Genomic DNA, 25,298 nt, shown 5'->3' on the forward strand with positions numbered 1-25,298 from the left:
TACGGAAAGTTTTAAAAAGCAAAAGAGGATGCCATCGGCACTCGGTGTTCCCAGGTGGTCTCCCTCCCAAGTACTGACCGAGCCCAATGCTGCTTAGCTTCGGTGATCGGACGAGAACCGGCGTATTCAGCATGGTATGGCCGATGGCGAGAATCGAAGCCTTACGTGCCTTTTTATAACACATTACACCAACAACCAGCATCTCTACCATTTCACCTGTTGTTCGGCAGGACACACGGCCGCCGCAACACATCACTCCATATCCTAGGGATCCCGCGACGTCGCACGAAGCCCTCAAGTCGCCGAACATTGCTGCGCGCACTTGGGGAACACTTTTGGAAACGAATGTGGCCTTGAGTCGTTGTGGTCACGCTGGCTAGACGTTGGGGAATGCTTCCGTTTGTCGCACATTAGCCGCAGGTGCTCCGGAAGTGCGAAATGCCTGCTTTCACGACCTTCGAGGGGCAGATAGAAAGACGAGTCAGTCACAGGTAATCCGCCGCGCCCAACGAAGGGTGGAAAATCGGCTAACTCGCCCGCTGCGCTGCGGCGAAGCATCATCTAGTGGTCCTTCCGCGCCCCCGCCACCGCCAGGGGGCAAACGAAACTTGGTGGGGGAAAAAAAAATAGAAACAACTCTTTGAACGCAAATTAATACGGAAAGTTTTAAAAAGCAAAAGAGGATGCCATCGGCACTCGGTGTTCCCAGGTGGTCTCCCTCCCAAGTACTGACCGAGCCCAATGCTGCTTAGCTTCGGTGATCGGACGAGAACCGGCGTATTCAGCATGGTATGGCCGATGGCGAGAATCGAAGCCTTACGTGCCTTTTTATAACACATTACACCAACAACCAGCATCTCTACCATTTCACCTGTTGTTCGGCAGGACACACGGCCGCCGCAACACATCACTCCATATCCTAGGGATCCCGCGACGTCGCACGAAGCCCTCAAGTCGCCGAACATTGCTGCGCGCACTTGGGGAACACTTTTGGAAACGAATGTGGCCTTGAGTCGTTGTGGTCACGCTGGCTAGACGTTGGGGAATGCTTCCGTTTGTCGCACATTAGCCGCAGGTGCTCCGGAAGTGCGAAATGCCTGCTTTCACGACCTTCGAGGGGCAGATAGAAAGACGAGTCAGTCACAGGTAATCCGCCGCGCCCAACGAAGGGTGGAAAATCGGCTAACTCGCCCGCTGCGCTGCGGCGAAGCATCATCTAGTGGTCCTTCCGCGCCCCCGCCACCGCCAGGGGGCAAACGAAACTTGGTGGGGGAAAAAAAAATAGAAACAACTCTTTGAACGCAAATTAACACGGAAAGTTTTAAAAAGCAAAAGAGGATGCCATCGGCACTCGGTGTTCCCCCTCCCAAGTACTGACCGAGCCCAATGCTGCTTAGCTTCGGTGATCGGACGAGAACCGGCGTATTCAGCACGGTATGGCCGATGGCGAGAATCGAAGCCTTACGTGCCTTTTTATAACACATTACACCAACAACCAGCATCTCTACCATTTCACCTGTTGTTCGGCAGGACACACGGCCGCCGCAACACATCACTCCATATCCTAGGGATCCCGCGACGTCGCACGAAGCCCTCAAGTCGCCGAACATTGCTGCGCGCACTTGGGGAACACTTTTGGAAACGAATGTGGCCTTGAGTCGTTGTGGTCACGCTGGCTAGACGTTGGGGAATGCTTCCGTTTGTCGCACATTAGCCGCAGGTGCTCCGGAAGTGCGAAATGCCTGCTTTCACGACCTTCGAGGGGCAGATAGAAAGACGAGTCAGTCACAGGTAATCCGCCGCGCCCAACGAAGGGTGGAAAATCGGCTAACTCGCCCGCTGCGCTGCGGCGAAGCATCATCTAGTGGTCCTTCCGCGCCCCCGCCACCGCCAGGGGGCAAACGAAACTTGGTGGGGGAAAAAAAAAATAGAAACAACTCTTTGAACGCAAATTAATACGGAAAGTTTTAAAAAGCAAAAGAGGATGCCATCGGCACTCGGTGTTCCCAGGTGGTCTCCCTCCCAAGTACTGACCGAGCCCAATGCTGCTTAGCTTCGGTGATCGGACGAGAACCGGCGTATTCAGCATGGTATGGCCGATGGCGAGAATCGAAGCCTTACGTGCCTTTTTATAACACATTACACCAACAACCAGCATCTCTACCATTTCACCTGTTGTTCGGCAGGACACACGGCCGCCGCAACACATCACTCCATATCCTAGGGATCCCGCGACGTCGCACGAAGCCCTCAAGTCGCCGAACATTGCTGCGCGCACTTGGGGAACACTTTTGGAAACGAATGTGGCCTTGAGTCGTTGTGGTCACGCTGGCTAGACGTTGGGGAATGCTTCCGTTTGTCGCACATTAGCCGCAGGTGCTCCGGAAGTGCGAAATGCCTGCTTTCACGACCTTCGAGGGGCAGATAGAAAGACGAGTCAGTCACAGGTAATCCGCCGCGCCCAACGAAGGGTGGAAAATCGGCTAACTCGCCCGCTGCGCTGCGGCGAAGCATCATCTAGTGGTCCTTCCGCGCCCCCGCCACCGCCAGGGGGCAAACGAAACTTGGTGGGGGAAAAAAAAATAGAAACAACTCTTTGAACGCAAATTAATACGGAAAGTTTTAAAAAGCAAAAGAGGATGCCATCGGCACTCGGTGTTCCCAGGTGGTCCCCCTCCCAAGTACTGACCGAGCCCAATGCTGCTTAGCTTCGGTGATCGGACGAGAACCGGCGTATTCAGCATGGTATGGCCGATGGCGAGAATCGAAGCCTTACGTGCCTTTTTATAACACATTACACCAACAACCAGCATCTCTACCATTTCACCTGTTGTTCGGCAGGACACACGGCCGCCGCAACACATCACTCCATATCCTAGGGATCCCGCGACGTCGCACGAAGCCCTCAAGTCGCCGAACATTGCTGCGCGCACTTGGGGAACACTTTTGGAAACGAATGTGGCCTTGAGTCGTTGTGGTCACGCTGGCTAGACGTTGGGGAATGCTTCCGTTTGTCGCACATTAGCCGCAGGTGCTCCGGAAGTGCGAAATGCCTGCTTTCACGACCTTCGAGGGGCAGATAGAAAGACGAGTCAGTCACAGGTAATCCGCCGCGCCCAACGAAGGGTGGAAAATCGGCTAACTCGCCCGCTGCGCTGCGGCGAAGCATCATCTAGTGGTCCTTCCGCGCCCCCGCCACCGCCAGGGGGCAAACGAAACTTGGTGGGGGAAAAAAAAAATAGAAACAACTCTTTGAACGCAAATTAATACGGAAAGTTTTAAAAAGCAAAAGAGGATGCCATCGGCACTCGGTGTTCCCAGGTGGTCTCCCTCCCAAGTACTGACCGAGCCCAATGCTGCTTAGCTTCGGTGATCGGACGAGAACCGGCGTATTCAGCATGGTATGGCCGATGGCGAGAATCGAAGCCTTACGTGCCTTTTTATAACACATTACACCAACAACCAGCATCTCTACCATTTCACCTGTTGTTCGGCAGGACACACGGCCGCCGCAACACATCACTCCATATCCTAGGGATCCCGCGACGTCGCACGAAGCCCTCAAGTCGCCGAACATTGCTGCGCGCACTTGGGGAACACTTTTGGAAACGAATGTGGCCTTGAGTCGTTGTGGTCACGCTGGCTAGACGTTGGGGAATGCTTCCGTTTGTCGCACATTAGCCGCAGGTGCTCCGGAAGTGCGAAATGCCTGCTTTCACGACCTTCGAGGGGCAGATAGAAAGACGAGTCAGTCACAGGTAATCCGCCGCGCCCAACGAAGGGTGGAAAATCGGCTAACTCGCCCGCTGCGCTGCGGCGAAGCATCATCTAGTGGTCCTTCCGCGCCCCCGCCACCGCCAGGGGGCAAACGAAACTTGGTGGGGGAAAAAAAAATAGAAACAACTCTTTGAACGCAAATTAATACGGAAAGTTTTAAAAAGCAAAAGAGGATGCCATCGGCACTCGGTGTTCCCAGGTGGTCTCCCTCCCAAGTACTGACCGAGCCCAATGCTGCTTAGCTTCGGTGATCGGACGAGAACCGGCGTATTCAGCATGGTATGGCCGATGGCGAGAATCGAAGCCTTACGTGCCTTTTTATAACACATTACACCAACAACCAGCATCTCTACCATTTCACCTGTTGTTCGGCAGGACACACGGCCGCCGCAACACATCACTCCATATCCTAGGGATCCCGCGACGTCGCACGAAGCCCTCAAGTCGCCGAACATTGCTGCGCGCACTTGGGGAACACTTTTGGAAACGAATGTGGCCTTGAGTCGTTGTGGTCACGCTGGCTAGACGTTGGGGAATGCTTCCGTTTGTCGCACATTAGCCGCAGGTGCTCCGGAAGTGCGAAATGCCTGCTTTCACGACCTTCGAGGGGCAGATAGAAAGACGAGTCAGTCACAGGTAATCCGCCGCGCCCAACGAAGGGTGGAAAATCGGCTAACTCGCCCGCTGCGCTGCGGCGAAGCATCATCTAGTGGTCCTTCCGCGCCCCCGCCACCGCCAGGGGGCAAACGAAACTTGGTGGGGGAAAAAAAAATAGAAACAACTCTTTGAACGCAAATTAATACGGAAAGTTTTAAAAAGCAAAAGAGGATGCCATCGGCACTCGGTGTTCCCAGGTGGTCTCCCTCCCAAGTACTGACCGAGCCCAATGCTGCTTAGCTTCGGTGATCGGACGAGAACCGGCGTATTCAGCATGGTATGGCCGATGGCGAGAATCGAAGCCTTACGTGCCTTTTTATAACACATTACACCAACAACCAGCATCTCTACCATTTCACCTGTTGTTCGGCAGGACACACGGCCGCCGCAACACATCACTCCATATCCTAGGGATCCCGCGACGTCGCACGAAGCCCTCAAGTCGCCGAACATTGCTGCGCGCACTTGGGGAACACTTTTGGAAATGAATGTGGCCTTGAGTCGTTGTGGTCACGCTGGCTAGACGTTGGGGAATGCTTCCGTTTGTCGCACATTAGCCGCAGGTGCTCCGGAAGTGCGAAATGCCTGCTTTCACGACCTTCGAGGGGCAGATAGAAAGACGAGTCAGTCACAGGTAATCCGCCGCGCCCAACGAAGGGTGGAAAATCGGCTAACTCGCCCGCTGCGCTGCGGCGAAGCATCATCTAGTGGTCCTTCCGCGCCCCCGCCACCGCCAGGGGGCAAACGAAACTTGGTGGGGGAAAAAAAAATAGAAACAACTCTTTGAACGCAAATTAATACGGAAAGTTTTAAAAAGCAAAAGAGGATGCCATCGGCACTCGGTGTTCCCAGGTGGTCTCCCTCCCAAGTACTGACCGAGCCCAATGCTGCTTAGCTTCGGTGATCGGACGAGAACCGGCGTATTCAGCATGGTATGGCCGATGGCGAGAATCGAAGCCTTACGTGCCTTTTTATAACACATTACACCAACAACCAGCATCTCTACCATTTCACCTGTTGTTCGGCAGGACACACGGCCGCCGCAACACATCACTCCATATCCTAGGGATCCCGCGACGTCGCACGAAGCCCTCAAGTCGCCGAACATTGCTGCGCGCACTTGGGGAACACTTTTGGAAACGAATGTGGCCTTGAGTCGTTGTGGTCACGCTGGCTAGACGTTGGGGAATGCTTCCGTTTGTCGCACATTAGCCGCAGGTGCTCCGGAAGTGCGAAATGCCTGCTTTCACGACCTTCGAGGGGCAGATAGAAAGACGAGTCAGTCACAGGTAATCCGCCGCGCCCAACGAAGGGTGGAAAATCGGCTAACTCGCCCGCTGCGCTGCGGCGAAGCATCATCTAGTGGTCCTTCCGCGCCCCCGCCACCGCCAGGGGGCAAACGAAACTTGGTGGGGGAAAAAAAAATAGAAACAACTCTTTGAACGCAAATTAATACGGAAAGTTTTAAAAAGCAAAAGAGGATGCCATCGGCACTCGGTGTTCCCAGGTGGTCTCCCTCCCAAGTACTGACCGAGCCCAATGCTGCTTAGCTTCGGTGATCGGACGAGAACCGGCGTATTCAGCATGGTATGGCCGATGGCGAGAATCGAAGCCTTACGTGCCTTTTTATAACACATTACACCAACAACCAGCATCTCTACCATTTCACCTGTTGTTCGGCAGGACACACGGCCGCCGCAACACATCACTCCATATCCTAGGGATCCCGCGACGTCGCACGAAGCCCTCAAGTCGCCGAACATTGCTGCGCGCACTTGGGGAACACTTTTGGAAACGAATGTGGCCTTGAGTCGTTGTGGTCACGCTGGCTAGACGTTGGGGAATGCTTCCGTTTGTCGCACATTAGCCGCAGGTGCTCCGGAAGTGCGAAATGCCTGCTTTCACGACCTTCGAGGGGCAGATAGAAAGACGAGTCAGTCACAGGTAATCCGCCGCGCCCAACGAAGGGTGGAAAATCGGCTAACTCGCCCGCTGCGCTGCGGCGAAGCATCATCTAGTGGTCCTTCCGCGCCCCCGCCACCGCCAGGGGGCAAACGAAACTTGGTGGGGGAAAAAAAAATAGAAACAACTCTTTGAACGCAAATTAACACGGAAAGTTTTAAAAAGCAAAAGAGGATGCCATCGGCACTCGGTGTTCCCCCTCCCAAGTACTGACCGAGCCTAATGCTGCTTAGCTTCGGTGATCGGACGAGAACCGGCGTATTCAGCACGGTATGGCCGATGGCGAGAATCGAAGCCTTACGTGCCTTTTTATAACACATTACACCAACAACCAGCATCTCTACCATTTCACCTGTTGTTCGGCAGGACACACGGCCGCCGCAACACATCACTCCATATCCTAGGGATCCCGCGACGTCGCACGAAGCCCTCAAGTCGCCGAACATTGCTGCGCGCACTTGGGGAACACTTTTGGAAACGAATGTGGCCTTGAGTCGTTGTGGTCACGCTGGCTAGACGTTGGGGAATGCTTCCGTTTGTCGCACATTAGCCGCAGGTGCTCCGGAAGTGCGAAATGCCTGCTTTCACGACCTTCGAGGGGCAGATAGAAAGACGAGTCAGTCACAGGTAATCCGCCGCGCCCAACGAAGGGTGGAAAATCGGCTAACTCGCCCGCTGCGCTGCGGCGAAGCATCATCTAGTGGTCCTTCCGCGCCCCCGCCACCGCCAGGGGGCAAACGAAACTTGGTGGGGGAAAAAAAAATAGAAACAACTCTTTGAACGCAAATTAATACGGAAAGTTTTAAAAAGCAAAAGAGGATGCCATCGGCACTCGGTGTTCCCAGGTGGTCTCCCTCCCAAGTACTGACCGAGCCCAATGCTGCTTAGCTTCGGTGATCGGACGAGAACCGGCGTATTCAGCATGGTATGGCCGATTTTTTTTTTTTTTTTTTTTTGTAACAGTAACTTTATTTACAAATATACATACAGGGCCAGATGAAGTGGTTACAGAGGTTTCAGAGAACAGTGTAACACCCTTTGCTCACACAGACAAATGATCGCGTTCGGGAACTGAACAAGCCAAGACAAGATTCAGCGTGTTTCGCTAGGGAAGTGGAAACTATTCGTAGACAGTGCCAGCAAAGCCACGCAGTGCTGGCGTGGTTCCTATTAGACACACTTACAAATGGGCGATGGTGTCATTTGTTTACAGTATACGGTAATGTACTAGGGACGAGGGGTTGGGCGTAGAAGTCGTTAGTGGGCAGAAGTGGCCCATGGTGCTGTCCCGCTTCCGACCCTCAGATCAAGTCCCATCTCCTTTGCTGTTCTACCTTAAACTCCATTAGGGCTCGTGAGCCCCGCGCCAGTGAGTCGCGAAGTTCAGTGTCTGAATCGGGCCCGTCGAGGGCGGCCACTGCCCACTGCGCCTTCTGTACAAAGTGCCTCCACGCTGGCCGCGGGTTTTCGGCACATTCAACCACGTCGACTCTCGCCCTCCATAGCGAGTGGAGACCTATGACGTGGACGCAGTCACGGAGGAGCGGGTGCTCCGAGGCCGCCTCCAAGAACCTCAAGTTCATCCAGGTGAGCTGCCAGTACGTGTCGAAAGAGCACTGCAGCTCGTCCCAGAAATACGACGCCGTGTTGCACTCCAAAAAGACGTGCTCTGCCGTCTCCCTCCTTCCACACAACAAGCAGTTGGTCCCTCCAGGAAGAAAGAAGCCCCTCTCCCCCTGTCTTGCCTTAGTGGGTAGAACCCCTGTGTGAAAGCGGAAGAAGAAATCCTTCGAACCAGAAGGAATGGGGAGCTTCCGCACTCGCCGGAGGACGTCACTTTTCATGCGCCCAAGAGGTGGTGAGCGATACATGGGGGGTGGAAGGATCTGTTCCACCAGGTCCCAGTACAACTTCTTCGGGGCCACTGCGCACAGGTACTCCCAAGAGAACAGTCCCTGCAAAAGGGCCACCGCTGCCGCCACTTCTTTGTAAAAGCCCGTTGCCCGGTTACTATGTGTAAACTCCGCTGTTGTTGGCAGCCAAGGGGCCAAATGTGAGGAGCCTACGTTTTGCAGAGCAGCCCGAAGGAAACCGTCGCGACGATCCCGGAAGAACAAAAAACGCTGCACTGTCAGCTTGAGCTCCACGTTAACAAGCCCGAGGCCACCCGCTTCCGGACTCCAGAAAATGTTCGTGCGACGCATAGGCTCGTAGGTGGATCGCCAGAGGAATACTGCGAACATCCGGTGTAGCTTGGCCACTGAGCCTGCGTCGATGGTCGATACTCTGGCCACGTACAGGACGGCCGGGTATAACACGGCATTGCAAACATGTGCCCTTGAGAAAAAGGCGATGTGTCGCGCTCGCCAGGGCTCCAACTTCCTACCCGCGGCTGCCAGCTTTGACTGCCAGCGGGGGGCAATGGCTCGGCCGCAGTCCAGGTTGACTCCGAGGTAGCGGGTGATGGCCTCCCTCCATCGGACTCCGTAGAGCTGTGATGGTTTGGTGGGCCATTCACCTAGCCATGCTCCCTCACACTTAGAAAGATTCAGCTGAGCACCCGAAAACCGACAGAATGATTGCGCGAGCGCGACGATCTCCCTCACCTGATCTTTCGATGAACATACGAAGGCAACATCATCCGCGTAAGCCAGGACTCTTAGTTCTTCGTCGCCGAGAACCAAGCCTTTGACTGACTTCGATGCCAATGCCATTCTGCAAAGTGGCTCTATATATAATGCAAACAGAATCGGGGACATGGGACAGCCCTGCCTGACCGACCTTCTCACGGCGATGGGGCTCCCCACCTCCCCATTCATAATGATGCAGGTGGTGATTTCAGTATAGCAGATCTTGATCCACTCCACCATTTCGTCCCCTATCCCGCACCGATGGAGGAGCATCAACAGAAAGGCGTGGTCTACTTGGTCGAAGGCCTTTCTGAGGTCGAGTTGCAAGACAGCAAGGGGAAAAAACCCTGACTCCGCCACCTCACAGACAGTCCTCATGCGGTGTAGGTTGGTGTTTATTGAGCGGCCTCTGAATCCGCATGTCTGATGTGGTCCCACCACACTGCTGAGGGCCTTCTCGAGCCGTCTGGACAGGATTCGGGATAGGATTTTGTAGTCTGTTGATAGCAGACTGATAGGCCTGAAATCTTCAACACTGGGTGCCGTATCGTGAGACGTTTTTTTCGGTATAAGGACCAAATTACTGCTCCGCATTGAAGGTGGCAGCAACTTTGTGTTTTTGACGTTTTCGAATACCGACGCCAAAACAGGGCTGATCTCCTCTCGGAATACCTGGTAGAACTCCGAAACGATCCCATCCGGCCCCGGTGACTTATTCTTTGGCAATTCCTTTATAGCGCTTTTGACCTCTTCGACCGTGATGGGGTTGTTTATGACGGCCTTAACGTCCTCCGGGACCTTGGGCAGCTCATCGAGGACATCCGGCGGAGGAACATCGGGAACAGCGCGCGAGAACAAGTTTTCGTAGTAATCGCCGAAGGCAGCCGCCACCTCCCTGCTCCCACGAGCGAGCCCATTAGGGTGGTTGACCTCGGAAATCGCTTTAGTGGCAGTCCTTGCCCGCTCGAAAGCACCAAAAAGTTTCGACGGCTGTGCCTCGGCCACCACTCGCTGCTCCCTACTCCGCACAAGAGCCCCCCAGTACCGCTTTTCCAGCTCAGTACGGATCTCCTCTTTAACACTGCGAATGTCCTCCGAGAATTCCCCCGGCCTCTCCTCGTCCGCTTCCACAAGAGAGCGTAGGCACTCCGTGAGTCGACTTAATTTCGCCTTTCTGTCTCTCGCTTCCTGTCGTCCGATTGCGATTGCTGCATTTTTAACCCGTTTTTTGAAGCGCTCCCAGGCGACCCCATCGATGGGTGCAGCATTGAGTGCATTAATTTCGCCTCTTATGCGATCAGCGAAGGCCGCATTATCGAGGACCGTAGTGTTCATCAGCCAACGGCTGCCAACCCCTCCCTTAATTTCGCGCTCAATTCTGATGGTACATGTTACCAAACCGTGGTCCGAGAAAGCAACAGGGGTGACGGCGTAGTCAGTCACTAACGGCAGCGCATCGCTCGTCAAATACACCCGATCTAAGCGAGCCTGTGACGTGCCACGCCATCTGGTGTAGCGAGAAGTTGACCACCCACGCTGGAGGGCGACATCGTTCAGGTCACCCTCTCGAAGGACTGCTTTCAAAACACGCGCCGAAGCGTCCGCCACGCCCCTAGCACCTGCTCTGTCGCTGGCATTAACAACGCAATTGAAGTCGCCTGCCAGGACGAGTCGACCCGGAATCACCAGGATGTCACGAAGGGAAGAGAAGAAATCGGCGCGCGCCGCCTGATCGTTCGGTGCATAAACGCAAACCAAGCGCGTAAGCTCCCCTCCCACCAGGACATCGACGGTGCAAAAAAGCCCGTCCCTCGCCAGCTCGCAGTCAATTACGGTTAAGGAATTATGTTTGCGAATTAGAATAGCGGTTCCGCCCGCACGGGCAGCTGTAAGGGTGTAAAAACACCAAAATTGGTGGCCAAAAAAACGTACAAAATTTTGAGCGTCCTCTCGAGAAGCAATTTTGGTTTCTTGTAAAAAAGCAACGTCTATCTTGTTTTCATTAAGGAGGTCGGCCAGCCAATGCTTCCGTTTCTGCGAGGTTAGACTTACCACATTTAATGTGGCAAGCGTGACTGCGCTCTGTTGTGGTGTCATGGTGTGAACGGCGCTTACCGACTGGGTCTTCAACTCCTTCCGCTCGTTGAGCTGCCCTCGGGGTTCGTTGACCCGGTCTCTCCCTGGCTTGGATGGTTGGGGGCTGCGCCGCCTTGTTTCCCGCGCGCCCTCCGCCGCGTCTCCACGCCCGCGGTGGCGGGTTGGCGCGGTGCTGCTGCGTCCTTTGTCGGGGGATACTCGTCGGCGTCGGCTCCGTCGGTCCCTCCTGGCTGGTCGCTCGGGGCAGGCACCTCCTCTCCCTCCGGTTCGGCCGGCTTCTCCTCTCCGCTCTGCTGCTCGTCCGCGTTGGGCTTGGCGGTGGGTGGGGGAGGTGGGGGGGAAGTCTCGGTCGCGCTCTCCGTAACCGGTTCCTTGGGGTCACCGCCTGCCTTGCTCTCAGCTGCAGCAATGGCCCCGGGCGCAGCCGCTGTCGATTTCGCCGCCTCGATATCCTCCGCGTCCATAAAGTCGTCCATCGTTTGCGGGGCCGACCGTTGCTTGGTTTTAGACGCGTAGGTTTGTACGCAGTCCGCGTCAATGTGGCCGAAAGAACGACATTTCCGGCACCACGTGGCTCTGCATTGCCTGCGTATGTGGCCTAGTTGCCTGCAGCGTAAGCAAAGGGGGGGCCGTCCCGGTACGGCGATCAGAATCGGCACGCCGTCGATCTTCGCTTGGTGGGGCACCTCGTTGAGCGCCTCGGCGTCGCGGGGTGCCAGCTGCACGACTCTGGTGTTCGTTTCAGCCTCCTCTAGGCCCGGGATCCTCCATTTCTCACGAACGACCCGCTTCACTTTCCCGAAGCGGCCAAGTTGTTGGGCGATGAGGACGTCCGGGACGTGGTGTGGAACCCAGTGCACCTTGATCTCTTTCTCCTGTACGTTCGGGTCGATCACGACGCACTTCCTCCCTTTGACTGTGATTTCGGACTTGGATGCCAGGGGAGCCATGTCTTCTCCCGTCTTGAAAGTGATCATCCATACGTGATTGAACTGAAAGCCTCCAAGGCTGGCGATGCTTTTCAGCTCGATAACAGCTGAGAGGCCCGCTGCGATATCTTGGATTCCGTATGGACGGGCTGCCGGATCACAGTGCAGAAACAGCGAATTCTCCGTCACCTTTCCCGTGGGCAGGGTGGGGAGAAGCATCCTGTACTCCGATGAGCCGGGGACGGTCGCCGGTGTGCCGGGGAAGGACCGGTTTGACGCGGGTGCGCCTGCCGAACGCGAGGAGCTCGCTCCTGACATGACCGCTCCCTTCGGTGTCCGACGGGAGACTCCAGCATGGTATGGCCGATGGCGAGAATCGAAGCCTTACGTGCCTTTTTATAACACATTACACCAACAACCAGCATCTCTACCATTTCACCTGTTGTTCGGCAGGACACACGGCCGCCGCAACACATCACTCCATATCCTAGGGATCCCGCGACGTCGCACGAAGCCCTCAAGTCGCCGAACATTGCTGCGCGCACTTGGGGAACACTTTTGGAAACGAATGTGGCCTTGAGTCGTTGTGGTCACGCTGGCTAGACGTTGGGGAATGCTTCCGTTTGTCGCACATTAGCCGCAGGTGCTCCGGAAGTGCGAAATGCCTGCTTTCACGACCTTCGAGGGGCAGATAGAAAGACGAGTCAGTCACAGGTAATCCGCCGCGCCCAACGAAGGGTGGAAAATCGGCTAACTCGCCCGCTGCGCTGCGGCGAAGCATCATCTAGTGGTCCTTCCGCGCCCCCGCCACCGCCAGGGGGCAAACGAAACTTGGTGGGGGAAAAAAAAATAGAAACAACTCTTTGAACGCAAATTAACACGGAAAGTTTTAAAAAGCAAAAGAGGATGCCATCGGCACTCGGTGTTCCCCCTCCCAAGTACTGACCGAGCCCAATGCTGCTTAGCTTCGGTGATCGGACGAGAACCGGCGTATTCAGCACGGTATGGCCGATGGCGAGAATCGAAGCCTTACGTGCCTTTTTATAACACATTACACCAACAACCAGCATCTCTACCATTTCACCTGTTGTTCGGCAGGACACACGGCCGCCGCAACACATCACTCCATATCCTAGGGATCCCGCGACGTCGCACGAAGCCCTCAAGTCGCCGAACATTGCTGCGCGCACTTGGGGAACACTTTTGGAAACGAATGTGGCCTTGAGTCGTTGTGGTCACGCTGGCTAGACGTTGGGGAATGCTTCCGTTTGTCGCACATTAGCCGCAGGTGCTCCGGAAGTGCGAAATGCCTGCTTTCACGACCTTCGAGGGGCAGATAGAAAGACGAGTCAGTCACAGGTAATCCGCCGCGCCCAACGAAGGGTGGAAAATCGGCTAACTCGCCCGCTGCGCTGCGGCGAAGCATCTTCTAGTGGTCCTTCCGCGCCCCCGCCACCGCCAGGGGGCAAACGAAACTTGGTGGGGGAAAAAAAATAGAAACAACTCTTTGAACGCAAATTAATACGGAAAGTTTTAAAAAGCAAAAGAGGATGCCATCGGCACTCGGTGTTCCCAGGTGGTCTCCCTCCCAAGTACTGACCGAGCCCAATGCTGCTTAGCTTCGGTGATCGGACGAGAACCGGCGTATTCAGCATGGTATGGCCGATGGCGAGAATCGAAGCCTTACGTGCCTTTTTATAACACATTACACCAACAACCAGCATCTCTACCATTTCACCTGTTGTTCGGCAGGACACACGGCCGCCGCAACACATCACTCCATATCCTAGGGATCCCGCGACGTCGCACGAAGCCCTCAAGTCGCCGAACATTGCTGCGCGCACTTGGGGAACACTTTTGGAAACGAATGTGGCCTTGAGTCGTTGTGGTCACGCTGGCTAGACGTTGGGGAATGCTTCCGTTTGTCGCACATTAGCCGCAGGTGCTCCGGAAGTGCGAAATGCCTGCTTTCACGACCTTCGAGGGGCAGATAGAAAGACGAGTCAGTCACAGGTAATCCGCCGCGCCCAACGAAGGGTGGAAAATCGGCTAACTCGCCCGCTGCGCTGCGGCGAAGCATCATCTAGTGGTCCTTCCGCGCCCCCGCCACCGCCAGGGGGCAAACGAAACTTGGTGGGGGAAAAAAAAAATAGAAACAACTCTTTGAACGCAAATTAATACGGAAAGTTTTAAAAAGCAAAAGAGGATGCCATCGGCACTCGGTGTTCCCAGGTGGTCTCCCTCCCAAGTACTGACCGAGCCCAATGCTGCTTAGCTTCGGTGATCGGACGAGAACCGGCGTATTCAGCATGGTATGGCCGATGGCGAGAATCGAAGCCTTACGTGCCTTTTTATAACACATTACACCAACAACCAGCATCTCTACCATTTCACCTGTTGTTCGGCAGGACACACGGCCGCCGCAACACATCACTCCATATCCTAGGGATCCCGCGACGTCGCACGAAGCCCTCAAGTCGCCGAACATTGCTGCGCGCACTTGGGGAACACTTTTGGAAACGAATGTGGCCTTGAGTCGTTGTGGTCACGCTGGCTAGACGTTGGGGAATGCTTCCGTTTGTCGCACATTAGCCGCAGGTGCTCCGGAAGTGCAAAATGCCTGCTTTCACGACCTTCGAGGGGCAGATAGAAAGACGAGTCAGTCACAGGTAATCCGCCGCGCCCAACAAAGGGTGGAAAATCGGCTAACTCGCCCGCTGCGCTGCGGCGAAGCATCATCTAGTGGTCCTTCCGCGCCCCCGCCACCGCCAGGGGGCAAACGAAACTTGGTGGGGGAAAAAAAAATAGAAACAACTCTTTGAACGCAAATTAATACGGAAAGTTTTAAAAAGCAAAAGAGGATGCCATCGGCACTCGGTGTTCCCAGGTGGTCTCCCTCCCAAGTACTGACCGAGCCCAATGCTGCTTAGCTTCGGTGATCGGACGAGAACCGGCGTATTCAGCATGGTATGGCCGATGGCGAGAATCGAAGCCTTACGTGCCTTTTTATAACACATTACACCAACAACCAGCATCTCTACCATTTCACCTGTTGTTCGGCAGGACACACGGCCGCCGCAACACATCACTCCATATCCTAGGGATCCCGCGACGTCGCACGAAGCCCTCAAGTCGCCGAACATTGCTGCGCGCACTTGGGGAACACTTTTGGAAACGAATGTGGCCTTGAGTCGTTGTGGTCACGCTGGCTAGACGTTGGGGAATGCTTCCGTTTGTCGCACATTAGCCGCAGGTGCTCCGGAAGTGCGAAATGCCTGCTTTCACGACCTTCGAGGGGCAGATAGAAAGACGAGTCAGTCACAGGTAATCCGCCGCGCCCAACGAAGGGTGGAAAATCGGCTAACTCGCCCGCTGCGCTGCGGCGAAGCATCATCTAGTGGTCCTTCCGCGCCCCCGCCACCGCCAGGGGGCAAACGAAACTTGGTGGGGGAAAAAAAAATAGAAACAACTCTTTGAACGCAAATTAATACGGAAAGTTTTAAAAAGCAAAAGAGGATGCCATCGGCACTCGGTGTTCCCAGGTGGTCTCCCTCCCAAGTACTGACCGAGCCCAATGCTGCTTAGCTTCGGTGATCGGACGAGAACCGGCGTATTCAGCATGGTATGGCCGATGGCGAGAATCGAAGCCTTACGTGCCTTTTTATAACACATTACACCAACAACCAGCATCTCTACCATTTCACCTGTTGTTCGGCAGGACACACGGCCGCCGCAACACATCACTCCATATCCTAGGGATCCCGCGACGTCGCACGAAGCCCTCAAGTCGCCGAACATTGCTGCGCGCACTTGGGGAACACTTTTGGAAACGAATGTGGCCTTGAGTCGTTGTGGTCACGCTGGCTAGACGTTGGGGAATGCTTCCGTTTGTCGCACATTAGCCGCAGGTGCTCCGGAAGTGCGAAATGCCTGCTTTCACGACCTTCGAGGGGCAGATAGAAAGACGAGTCAGTCACAGGTAATCCGCCGCGCCCAACGAAGGGTGGAAAATCGGCTAACTCGCCCGCTGCGCTGCGGCGAAGCATCATCTAGTGGTCCTTCCGCGCCCCCGCCACCGCCAGGGGGCAAACGAAACTTGGTGGGGGAAAAAAAAATAGAAACAACTCTTTGAACGCAAATTAATACGGAAAGTTTTAAAAAGCAAAAGAGGATGCCATCGGCACTCGGTGTTCCCAGGTGGTCTCCCTCCCAAGTACTGACCGAGCCCAATGCTGCTTAGCTTCGGTGATCGGACGAGAACCGGCGTATTCAGCATGGTATGGCCGATGGCGAGAATCGAAGCCTTACGTGCCTTTTTATAACACATTACACCAACAACCAGCATCTCTACCATTTCACCTGTTGTTCGGCAGGACACACGGCCGCCGCAACACATCACTCCATATCCTAGGGATCCCGCGACGTCGCACGAAGCCCTCAAGTCGCCGAACATTGCTGCGCGCACTTGGGGGACACTTTTGGAAACGAATGTGGCCTTGAGTCGTTGTGGTCACGCTGGCTAGACGTTGGGGAATGCTTCCGTTTGTCGCACATTAGCCGCAGGTGCTCCGGAAGTGCGAAATGCCTGCTTTCACTACCTTCGAGGGGCAGATAGAAAGACGAGTCAGTCACAGGTAATCCGCCGCGCCCAACGAAGGGTGGAAAATCGGCTAACTCGCCCGCTGCGCTGCGGCGAAGCATCATCTAGTGGTCCTTCCGCGCCCCCGCCACCGCCAGGGGGCAAACGAAACTTGGTGGGGGAAAAAAAAAATAGAAACAACTCTTTGAACGCAAATTAATACGGAAAGTTTTAAAAAGCAAAAGAGGATGCCATCGGCACTCGGTGTTCCCAGGTGGTCTCCCTCCCAAGTACTGACCGAGCCCAATGCTGCTTAGCTTCGGTGATCGGACGAGAACCGGCGTATTCAGCATGGTATGGCCGATGGCGAGAATCGAAGCCTTACGTGCCTTTTTATAACACATTACACCAACAACCAGCATCTCTACCATTTCACCTGTTGTTCGGCAGGACACACGGCCGCCGCAACACATCACTCCATATCCTAGGGATCCCGCGACGTCGCACGAAGCCCTCAAGTCGCCGAACATTGCTGCGCGCACTTGGGGAACACTTTTGGAAACGAATGTGGCCTTGAGTCGTTGTGGTCACGCTGGCTAGACGTTGGGGAATGCTTCCGTTTGTCGCACATTAGCCGCAGGTGCTCCGGAAGTGCGAAATGCCTGCTTTCACGACCTTCGAGGGGCAGATAGAAAGACGAGTCAGTCACAGGTAATCCGCCGCGCCCAACGAAGGGTGGAAAATCGGCTAACTCGCCCGCTGCGCTGCGGCGAAGCATCATCTAGTGGTCCTTCCGCGCCCCCGCCACCGCCAGGGGGCAAACGAAACTTGGTGGGGGAAAAAAAATAGAAACAACTCTTTGAACGCAAATTAATACGGAAAGTTTTAAAAAGCAAAAGAGGATGCCATCGGCACTCGGTGTTCCCAGGTGGTCTCCCTCCCAAGTACTGACCGAGCCCAATGCTGCTTAGCTTCGGTGATCGGACGAGAACCGGCGTATTCAGCATGGTATGGCCGATGGCGAGAATCGAAGCCTTACGTGCCTTTTTATAACACATTACACCAACAACCAGAATCTCTACCATTTCACCTGTTGTTCGGCAGGACACACGGCCGCCGCAACACATCACTCCATATCCTAGGGATCCCGCGACGTCGCACGAAGCCCTCAAGTCGCCGAACATTGCTGCGCGCACTTGGGGAACACTTTTGGAAACGAATGTGGCCTTGAGTCGTTGTGGTCACGCTGGCTAGACGTTGGGGAATGCTTCCGTTTGTCGCACATTAGCCGCAGGTGCTCCGGAAGTGCGAAATGCCTGCTTTCACGACCTTCGAGGGGCAGATAGAAAGACGAGTCAGTCACAGGTAATCCGCCGCGCCCAACGAAGGGTGGAAAATCGGCTAACTCGCCCGCTGCGCTGCGGCGAAGCATCATCTAGTGGTCCTTCCGCGCCCCCGCCACCGCCAGGGGGCAAACGAAACTTGGTGGGGGAAAAAAAAATAGAAACAACTCTTTGAACGCAAATTAATACGGAAAGTTTTAAAAAGCAAAAGAGGGTGCCATCGGCACTCGGTGTTCCCAGGTGGTCTCCCTCCCAAGTACTGACCGAGCCCAATGCTGCTTAGCTTCGGTGATCGGACGAGAACCGGCGTATTCAGCATGGTATGGCCGATGGCGAGAATCGAAGCCTTACGTGCCTTTTTATAACACATTACACCAACAACCAGCATCTCTACCATTTCACCTGTTGTTCGGCAGGACACACGGCCGCCGCAACACATCACACCATATCCTAGGGATCCCGCGACGTCGCACGAAGCCCTCAAGTCGCCGAACATTGCTGCGCGCACTTGGGGAACACTTTTGGAAACGAATGTGGCCTTGAGTCGTTGTGGTCACGCTGGCTAGACGTTGGGGAATGCTTCCGTTTGTCGCACATTAGCCGCAGGTGCTCCGGAAGTGCGAAATGCCTGCTTTCACGACCTTCGAGGGGCAGATAGAAAGACGAGTCAGTCACAGGTAATCCGCCGCGCCCAACGAAGGGTGGAAAATCGGCTAACTCGCCCGCTGCGCTGCGGCGAAGCATCATCTAGTGGTCCTTCCGCGCCCCCGCCACCGCCAGGGGGCAAACGAAACTTGGTGGGGGAAAAAAAAAATAGAAACAACTCTTTGAACGCAAATTAATACGGAAAGTTTTAAAAAGCAAAAGAGGATGCCATCGGCACTCGGTGTTCCCAGGTGGTCTCCCTCCCAAGTACTGACCGAGCCCAATGCTGCTTAGCTTCGGTGATCGGACGAGAACCGGCGTATTCAGCATGGTATGGCCGATGGCGAGAATCGAAGCCTTACGTGCCTTTTTATAACACATTACACCAACAACCAGCATCTCTACCATTTCACCTGTTGTTCGGCAGGACACACGGCCGCCGCAACACATCACTCCATATCCTAGGGATCCCGCGACGTCGCACGAAGCCCTCAAGTCGCCGAACATTGCTGCGCGCACTTGGGGAACACTTTTGGAAACGAATGTGGCCTTGAGTCGTTGTGGTCACGCTGGCTAGACGTTGGGGAATGCTTCCGTTTGTCGCACATTAGCCGCAGGTGCTCCGGAAGTGCGAAATGCCTGCTTTCACGACCTTCGAGGGGCAGATAGAAAGACGAGTCAGTCACAGGTAATCCGCCGCGCCCAACGAAGGGTGGAAAATCGGCTAACTCGCCCGCTGCGCTGCGGCGAAGCATCATCTAGTGGTCCTTCCGCGCCCCCGCCACCGCCAGGGGGCAAACGAAACTTGGTGGGGGAAAAAAAAATAGAAACAACTCTTTGAACGCAAATTAATACGGAAAGTTTTAAAAAGCAAAAGAGGATGCCATCGGCACTCGGTGTTCCCAGGTGGTCTCCCTCCCAAGTACTGACCGAGCCCAATGCTGCTTAGCTTCGGTGATCGGACGAGAACCGGCGTATTCAGCATGGTATGGCCGATGGCGAGAATCGAAGCCTTACGTGCCTTTTTATAACACATTACACCAACAACCAGAATCTCTACCATTTCACCTGTTGTTCGGCAGGACACACGGCCGCCGCAACACATCACTCCATATCCTAGGGATCCCGCGACGTCGCACGAAGCCCTCAAGTCGCCGAACATTGCTGCGCGCACTTGGGGAACACTTTTGGAAACGAATGTGGCCTTGAGTCGTTGTGGTCACGCTGGCTAGACGTTGGGGAATGCTTCCGTTTGTCGCACATTAGCCGCAGGTGCTCCGGAAGTGCGAAATGCCTGCTTTCACGACCTTCGAGGGGCAGATAGAAAGACGAGTCAGTCACAGGTAATCCGCCGCGCCCAACGAAGGGTGGAAAATCGGCTAACTCGCCCGCTGCGCTGCGGCGAAGCATCATCTAGTGGTCCTTCCGCGCCCCCGCCACCGCCAGGGGGCAAACGAAACTTGGTGGGGGAAAAAAAAATAGAAACAACTCTTTGAACGCAAATTAATACGGAAAGTTTTAAAAAGCAAAAGAGGATGCCATCGGCACTCGGTGTTCCCAGGTGGTCTCCCTCCCAAGTACTGACCGAGCCCAATGCTGCTTAGCTTCGGTGATCGGACGAGAACCGGCGTATTCAGCATGGTATGGCCGATGGCGAGAATCGAAGCCTTACGTGCCTTTTTATAACACATTACACCAACAACCAGCATCTCTACCATTTCACCTGTTGTTCGGCAGGACACACGGCCGCCGCAACACATCACTCCATATCCTAGGGATCCCGCGACGTCGCACGAAGCCCTCAAGTCGCCGAACATTGCTGCGCGCACTTGGGGAACACTTTTGGAAACGAATGTGGCCTTGAGTCGTTGTGGTCACGCTGGCTAGACGTTGGGGAATGCTTCCGTTTGTCGCACATTAGCCGCAGGTGCTCCGGAAGTGCGAAATGCCTGCTTTCACGACCTTCGAGGGGCAGATAGAAAGACGAGTCAGTCACAGGTAATCCGCCGCGCCCAACGAAGGGTGGAAAATCGGCTAACTCGCCCGCTGCGCTGCGGCGAAGCATCATCTAGTGGTCCTTCCGCGCCCCCGCCACCGCCAGGGGGCAAACGAAACTTGGTGGGGGAAAAAAAATAGAAACAACTCTTTGAACGCAAATTAATACGGAAAGTTTTAAAAAGCAAAAGAGGATGCCATCGGCACTCGGTGTTCCCAGGTGGTCTCCCTCCCAAGTACTGACCGAGCCCAATGCTGCTTAGCTTCGGTGATCGGACGAGAACCGGCGTATTCAGCATGGTATGGCCGATGGCGAGAATCGAAGCCTTACGTGCCTTTTTATAACACATTACACCAACAACCAGCATCTCTACCATTTCACCTGTTGTTCGGCAGGACACACGGCCGCCGCAACACATCACTCCATATCCTAGGGATCCCGCGACATCGCACGAAGCCCTCAAGTCGCCGAACATTGCTGCGCGCACTTGGGGAACACTTTTGGAAACGAATGTGGCCTTGAGTTGTTGTGGTCACGCTGGCTAGACGTTGGGGAATGCTTCCGTTTGTCGCACATTAGCCGCAGGTGCTCCGGAAGTGCGAAATGCCTGCTTTCACGACCTTCGAGGGGCAGATAGAAAGACGAGTCAGTCACAGGTAATCCGCCGCGCCCAACGAAGGGTGGAAAATCGGCTAACTCGCCCGCTGCGCTGCGGCGAAGCATCATCTAGTGGTCCTTCCGCGCCCCCGCCACCGCCAGGGGGCAAACGAAACTTGGTGGGGGAAAAAAAAATAGAAACAACTCTTTGAACGCAAATTAATACGGAAAGTTTTAAAAAGCAAAAGAGGATGCCATCGGCACTCGGTGTTCCCAGGTGGTCTCCCTCCCAAGTACTGACCGAGCCCAATGCTGCTTAGCTTCGGTGATCGGACGAGAACCGGCGTATTCAGCATGGTATGGCCGATGGCGAGAATCGAAGCCTTACGTGCCTTTTTATAACACATTACACCAACAACCAGCATCTCTACCATTTCACCTGTTGTTCGGCAGGACACACGGCCGCCGCAACACATCACTCCATATCCTAGGGATCCCGCGACGTCGCACGAAGCCCTCAAGTCGCCGAACATTGCTGCGCGCACTTGGGGAACACTTTTGGAAACGAATGTGGCCTTGAGTCGTTGTGGTCACGCTGGCTAGACGTTGGGGAATGCTTCCGTTTGTCGCACATTAGCCGCAGGTGCTCCGGAAGTGCGAAATGCCTGCTTTCACGACCTTCGAGGGGCAGATAGAAAGACGAGTCAGTCACAGGTAATCCGCCGCGCCCAACGAAGGGTGGAAAATCGGCTAACTCGCCCGCTGCGCTGCGGCGAAGCATCATCTAGTGGTCCTTCCGCGCCCCCGCCACCGCCAGGGGGCAAACGAAACTTGGTGGGGGAAAAAAATAGAAACAACTCTTTGAACGCAAATTAATACGGAAAGTTTTAAAAAGCAAAAGAGGATGCCATCGGCACTCGGTGTTCCCAGGTGGTCTCCCTCCCAAGTACTGACCGAGCCCAATGCTGCTTAGCTTCGGTGATCGGACGAGAACCGGCGTATTCAGCATGGTATGGCCGATGGCGAGAATCGAAGCCTTACGTGCCTTTTTATAACACATTACACCAACAACCAGCATCTCTACCATTTCACCTGTTGTTCGGCAGGACACACGGCCGCCGCAACACATCACTCCATATCCTAGGGATCCCGCGACGTCGCACGAAGCCCTCAAGTCGCCGAACATTGCTGCGCGCACTTGGGGAACACTTTTGGAAACGAATGTGGCCTTGAGTCGTTGTGGTCACGCTGGCTAGACGTTGGGGAATGCTTCCGTTTGTCGCACATTAGCCGCAGGTGCTCCGGAAGTGCGAAATGCCTGCTTTCACGACCTTCGAGGGGCAGATAGAAAGACGAGTCAGTCACAGGTAATCCGCCGCGCCCAACGAAGGGTGGAAAATCGGCTAACTCGCCCGCTGCGCTGCGGCGAAGCATCATCTAGTGGTCCTTCCGCGCCCCTGCCACCGCCAGGGGGCAAACGAAACTTGGTGGGGGAAAAAAAAATAGAAACAACTCTTTGAACGCAAATTAATACGGAAAGTTTTAAAAAGCAAAAGAGGATGCCATCGGCACTCGGTGTTCCCAGGTGGTCTCCCTCCCAAGTACTGACCGAGCCCAATGCTGCTTAGCTTCGGTGATCGGACGAGAACCGGCGTATTCAGCATGGTATGGCCGATGGCGAGAATCGAAGCCTTACGTGCCTTTTTATAACACATTACACCAACAACCAGCATCTCTACCATTTCACCTGTTGTTCGGCAGGACACACGGCCGCCGCAACACATCACTCCATATCCTAGGGATCCCGCGACGTCGCACGAAGCCCTCAAGTCGCCGAACATTGCTGCGCGCACTTGGGGAACACTTTTGGAAACGAATGTGGCCTTGAGTCGTTGTGGTCACGCTGGCTAGACGTTGGGGAATGCTTCCGTTTGTCGCACATTAGCCGCAGGTGCTCCGGAAGTGCGAAATGCCTGCTTTCACGACCTTCGAGGGGCAGATAGAAAGACGAGTCAGTCACAGGTAATCCGCCGCGCCCAACGAAGGGTGGAAAATCGGCTAACTCGCCCGCTGCGCTGCGGCGAAGCATCATCTAGTGGTCCTTCCGCGCCCCCGCCACCGCCAGGGGGCAAACGAAACTTGGTGGGGGAAAAAAAAATAGAAACAACTCTTTGAACGCAAATTAATACGGAAAGTTTTAAAAAGCAAAAGAGGATGCCATCGGCACTCGGTGTTCCCAGGTGGTCTCCCTCCCAAGTACTGACCGAGCCCAATGCTGCTTAGCTTCGGTGATCGGACGAGAACCGGCGTATTCAGCATGGTATGGCCGATGGCGAGAATCGAAGCCTTACGTGCCTTTTTATAACACATTACACCAACAACCAGCATCTCTACCATTTCACCTGTTGTTCGGCAGGACACACGGCCGCCGCAACACATCACTCCATATCCTAGGGATCCCGCGACGTCGCACGAAGCCCTCAAGTCGCCGAACATTGCTGCGCGCACTTGGGGAACACTTTTGGAAACGAATGTGGCCTTGAGTCGTTGTGGTCACGCTGGCTAGACGTTGGGGAATGCTTCCGTTTGTCGCACATTAGCCGCAGGTGCTCCGGAAGTGCGAAATGCCTGCTTTCACGACCTTCGAGGGGCAGATAGAAAGACGAGTCAGTCACAGGTAATCCGCCGCGCCCAACGAAGGGTGGAAAATCGGCTAACTCGCCCGCTGCGCTGCGGCGAAGCATCATCTAGTGGTCCTTCCGCGCCCCCGCCACCGCCAGGGGGCAAACGAAACTTGGTGGGGGAAAAAAAAAATAGAAACAACTCTTTGAACGCAAATTAATACGGAAAGTTTTAAAAAGCAAAAGAGGATGCCATCGGCACTCGGTGTTCCCAGGTGGTCTCCCTCCCAAGTACTGACCGAGCCCAATGCTGCTTAGCTTCGGTGATCGGACGAGAACCGGCGTATTCAGCATGGTATGGCCGATGGCGAGAATCGAAGCCTTACGTGCCTTTTTATAACACATTACACCAACAACCAGCATCTCTACCATTTCACCTGTTGTTCGGCAGGACACACGGCCGCCGCAACACATCACTCCATATCCTAGGGATCCCGCGACGTCGCACGAAGCCCTCAAGTCGCCGAACATTGCTGCGCGCACTTGGGGAACACTTTTGGAAACGAATGTGGCCTTGAGTCGTTGTGGTCACGCTGGCTAGACGTTGGGGAATGCTTCCGTTTGTCGCACATTAGCCGCAGGTGCTCCGGAAGTGCGAAATGCCTGCTTTCACGACCTTCGAGGGGCAGATAGAAAGACGAGTCAGTCACAGGTAATCCGCCGCGCCCAACGAAGGGTGGAAAATCGGCTAACTCGCCCGCTGCGCTGCGGCGAAGCATCATCTAGTGGTCCTTCCGCGCCCCCGCCACCGCCAGGGGGCAAACGAAACTTGGTGGGGGAAAAAAATAGAAACAACTCTTTGAACGCAAATTAATACGGAAAGTTTTAAAAAGCAAAAGAGGATGCCATCGCCACTCGGTGTTCCCAGGTGGTCTCCCTCCGAAGTACTGACCGAGCCCAATGCTGCTTAGCTTCGGTGATCGGACGAGAACCGGCGTATTCAGCATGGTATGGCCGATCGCGAGAATCGAAGCCTTACGTGCCTTTTTATAACACATTACACCAACAACCAGCATCTCTACCATTTCACCTGTTGTTCGGCAGGACACACGGCCGCCGCAACACATCACTCCATATCCTAGGGATCCCGCGACGTCGCACGAAGCCCTCAAGTCGCCGAACATTGCTGCGCGCACTTGGGGAACACTTTTGGAAACGAATGTGGCCTTGAGTCGTTGTGGTCACGCTGGCTAGACGTTGGGGAATGCTTCCGTTTGTCGCGCATTAGCCGCAGGTGCTCCGGAAGTGCGAAATGCCTGCTTTCACGACCTTCGAGGGGCAGATAGAAAGACGAGTCAGTCACAGGTAATCCGCCGCGCCCAACGAAGGGTGGAAAATCGGCTAACTCGCCCGCTGCGCTGCGGCGAAGCATCATCTAGTGGTCCTTCCGCGCCCCCGCCACCGC

At 54.9% G+C, this 25,298-nt stretch overlaps 26 non-coding genes and 5 pseudogenes across 26 annotated transcripts; all 31 read right to left on the reverse strand.

The window, feature by feature from the left end:
* Positions 1-29: 29 nt before the first annotated feature.
* On the reverse strand, positions 30-148 carry LOC144151304 (5S ribosomal RNA). The gene has a single exon (XR_013318841.1). It is a non-coding gene; the product is annotated as a 5S ribosomal RNA (ribosomal RNA).
* A 536-nt stretch (positions 149-684) lies between these two features.
* LOC144151305 (5S ribosomal RNA) lies at positions 685-803 on the reverse strand. Its single transcript, XR_013318842.1, has one exon. It is a non-coding gene; the product is annotated as a 5S ribosomal RNA (ribosomal RNA).
* Positions 804-1,339: 536 nt separating this feature from the next.
* On the reverse strand, positions 1,340-1,448 carry LOC144151282 (5S ribosomal RNA; annotated as a pseudogene).
* Positions 1,449-1,985: 537 nt separating this feature from the next.
* LOC144151306 (5S ribosomal RNA) lies at positions 1,986-2,104 on the reverse strand. Its single transcript, XR_013318843.1, has one exon. It is a non-coding gene; the product is annotated as a 5S ribosomal RNA (ribosomal RNA).
* Positions 2,105-2,640: 536 nt separating this feature from the next.
* Positions 2,641-2,759, reverse strand: LOC144151181 (5S ribosomal RNA). The gene has a single exon (XR_013318783.1). It is a non-coding gene; the product is annotated as a 5S ribosomal RNA (ribosomal RNA).
* Positions 2,760-3,296: 537 nt separating this feature from the next.
* Positions 3,297-3,415, reverse strand: LOC144150985 (5S ribosomal RNA). The gene has a single exon (XR_013318595.1). It is a non-coding gene; the product is annotated as a 5S ribosomal RNA (ribosomal RNA).
* Positions 3,416-3,951: 536 nt separating this feature from the next.
* LOC144150986 (5S ribosomal RNA) lies at positions 3,952-4,070 on the reverse strand. The gene has a single exon (XR_013318596.1). It is a non-coding gene; the product is annotated as a 5S ribosomal RNA (ribosomal RNA).
* A 536-nt stretch (positions 4,071-4,606) lies between these two features.
* Positions 4,607-4,725, reverse strand: LOC144150987 (5S ribosomal RNA). Its single transcript, XR_013318597.1, has one exon. It is a non-coding gene; the product is annotated as a 5S ribosomal RNA (ribosomal RNA).
* A 536-nt stretch (positions 4,726-5,261) lies between these two features.
* On the reverse strand, positions 5,262-5,380 carry LOC144150988 (5S ribosomal RNA). The gene has a single exon (XR_013318598.1). It is a non-coding gene; the product is annotated as a 5S ribosomal RNA (ribosomal RNA).
* Positions 5,381-5,916: 536 nt separating this feature from the next.
* LOC144150989 (5S ribosomal RNA) lies at positions 5,917-6,035 on the reverse strand. Its single transcript, XR_013318599.1, has one exon. It is a non-coding gene; the product is annotated as a 5S ribosomal RNA (ribosomal RNA).
* A 536-nt stretch (positions 6,036-6,571) lies between these two features.
* On the reverse strand, positions 6,572-6,680 carry LOC144151284 (5S ribosomal RNA; annotated as a pseudogene).
* A 536-nt stretch (positions 6,681-7,216) lies between these two features.
* LOC144151232 (5S ribosomal RNA) lies at positions 7,217-7,335 on the reverse strand (annotated as a pseudogene).
* Positions 7,336-12,959: 5,624 nt separating this feature from the next.
* On the reverse strand, positions 12,960-13,068 carry LOC144151283 (5S ribosomal RNA; annotated as a pseudogene).
* A 535-nt stretch (positions 13,069-13,603) lies between these two features.
* On the reverse strand, positions 13,604-13,722 carry LOC144150991 (5S ribosomal RNA). Its single transcript, XR_013318601.1, has one exon. It is a non-coding gene; the product is annotated as a 5S ribosomal RNA (ribosomal RNA).
* A 537-nt stretch (positions 13,723-14,259) lies between these two features.
* Positions 14,260-14,378, reverse strand: LOC144150992 (5S ribosomal RNA). The gene has a single exon (XR_013318602.1). It is a non-coding gene; the product is annotated as a 5S ribosomal RNA (ribosomal RNA).
* Positions 14,379-14,914: 536 nt separating this feature from the next.
* LOC144150993 (5S ribosomal RNA) lies at positions 14,915-15,033 on the reverse strand. Its single transcript, XR_013318603.1, has one exon. It is a non-coding gene; the product is annotated as a 5S ribosomal RNA (ribosomal RNA).
* A 536-nt stretch (positions 15,034-15,569) lies between these two features.
* Positions 15,570-15,688, reverse strand: LOC144150994 (5S ribosomal RNA). Its single transcript, XR_013318604.1, has one exon. It is a non-coding gene; the product is annotated as a 5S ribosomal RNA (ribosomal RNA).
* Positions 15,689-16,224: 536 nt separating this feature from the next.
* Positions 16,225-16,343, reverse strand: LOC144150996 (5S ribosomal RNA). The gene has a single exon (XR_013318605.1). It is a non-coding gene; the product is annotated as a 5S ribosomal RNA (ribosomal RNA).
* Positions 16,344-16,880: 537 nt separating this feature from the next.
* Positions 16,881-16,999, reverse strand: LOC144150997 (5S ribosomal RNA). The gene has a single exon (XR_013318606.1). It is a non-coding gene; the product is annotated as a 5S ribosomal RNA (ribosomal RNA).
* A 535-nt stretch (positions 17,000-17,534) lies between these two features.
* LOC144150998 (5S ribosomal RNA) lies at positions 17,535-17,653 on the reverse strand. The gene has a single exon (XR_013318607.1). It is a non-coding gene; the product is annotated as a 5S ribosomal RNA (ribosomal RNA).
* A 536-nt stretch (positions 17,654-18,189) lies between these two features.
* Positions 18,190-18,308, reverse strand: LOC144150999 (5S ribosomal RNA). The gene has a single exon (XR_013318608.1). It is a non-coding gene; the product is annotated as a 5S ribosomal RNA (ribosomal RNA).
* A 537-nt stretch (positions 18,309-18,845) lies between these two features.
* Positions 18,846-18,964, reverse strand: LOC144151000 (5S ribosomal RNA). The gene has a single exon (XR_013318609.1). It is a non-coding gene; the product is annotated as a 5S ribosomal RNA (ribosomal RNA).
* Positions 18,965-19,500: 536 nt separating this feature from the next.
* LOC144151001 (5S ribosomal RNA) lies at positions 19,501-19,619 on the reverse strand. Its single transcript, XR_013318610.1, has one exon. It is a non-coding gene; the product is annotated as a 5S ribosomal RNA (ribosomal RNA).
* Positions 19,620-20,155: 536 nt separating this feature from the next.
* LOC144151003 (5S ribosomal RNA) lies at positions 20,156-20,274 on the reverse strand. Its single transcript, XR_013318612.1, has one exon. It is a non-coding gene; the product is annotated as a 5S ribosomal RNA (ribosomal RNA).
* A 535-nt stretch (positions 20,275-20,809) lies between these two features.
* On the reverse strand, positions 20,810-20,928 carry LOC144151004 (5S ribosomal RNA). Its single transcript, XR_013318613.1, has one exon. It is a non-coding gene; the product is annotated as a 5S ribosomal RNA (ribosomal RNA).
* A 536-nt stretch (positions 20,929-21,464) lies between these two features.
* LOC144151005 (5S ribosomal RNA) lies at positions 21,465-21,583 on the reverse strand. Its single transcript, XR_013318614.1, has one exon. It is a non-coding gene; the product is annotated as a 5S ribosomal RNA (ribosomal RNA).
* A 534-nt stretch (positions 21,584-22,117) lies between these two features.
* On the reverse strand, positions 22,118-22,236 carry LOC144151006 (5S ribosomal RNA). Its single transcript, XR_013318615.1, has one exon. It is a non-coding gene; the product is annotated as a 5S ribosomal RNA (ribosomal RNA).
* Positions 22,237-22,772: 536 nt separating this feature from the next.
* On the reverse strand, positions 22,773-22,891 carry LOC144151007 (5S ribosomal RNA). Its single transcript, XR_013318616.1, has one exon. It is a non-coding gene; the product is annotated as a 5S ribosomal RNA (ribosomal RNA).
* Positions 22,892-23,427: 536 nt separating this feature from the next.
* Positions 23,428-23,546, reverse strand: LOC144151008 (5S ribosomal RNA). The gene has a single exon (XR_013318617.1). It is a non-coding gene; the product is annotated as a 5S ribosomal RNA (ribosomal RNA).
* A 537-nt stretch (positions 23,547-24,083) lies between these two features.
* Positions 24,084-24,202, reverse strand: LOC144151009 (5S ribosomal RNA). The gene has a single exon (XR_013318618.1). It is a non-coding gene; the product is annotated as a 5S ribosomal RNA (ribosomal RNA).
* A 534-nt stretch (positions 24,203-24,736) lies between these two features.
* LOC144151263 (5S ribosomal RNA) lies at positions 24,737-24,855 on the reverse strand (annotated as a pseudogene).
* Between the last annotated feature and the right edge of the window lie 443 nt (positions 24,856-25,298).

Source organism: Haemaphysalis longicornis, unplaced genomic scaffold, assembly GCF_048455015.1.
Source record: "Haemaphysalis longicornis isolate Haplotype H1 unplaced genomic scaffold, Haemaphysalis longicornis Haplotype H1 scaffold_88, whole genome shotgun sequence".
NCBI lineage: Eukaryota > Metazoa > Arthropoda > Arachnida > Ixodida > Ixodidae > Haemaphysalis > Haemaphysalis longicornis.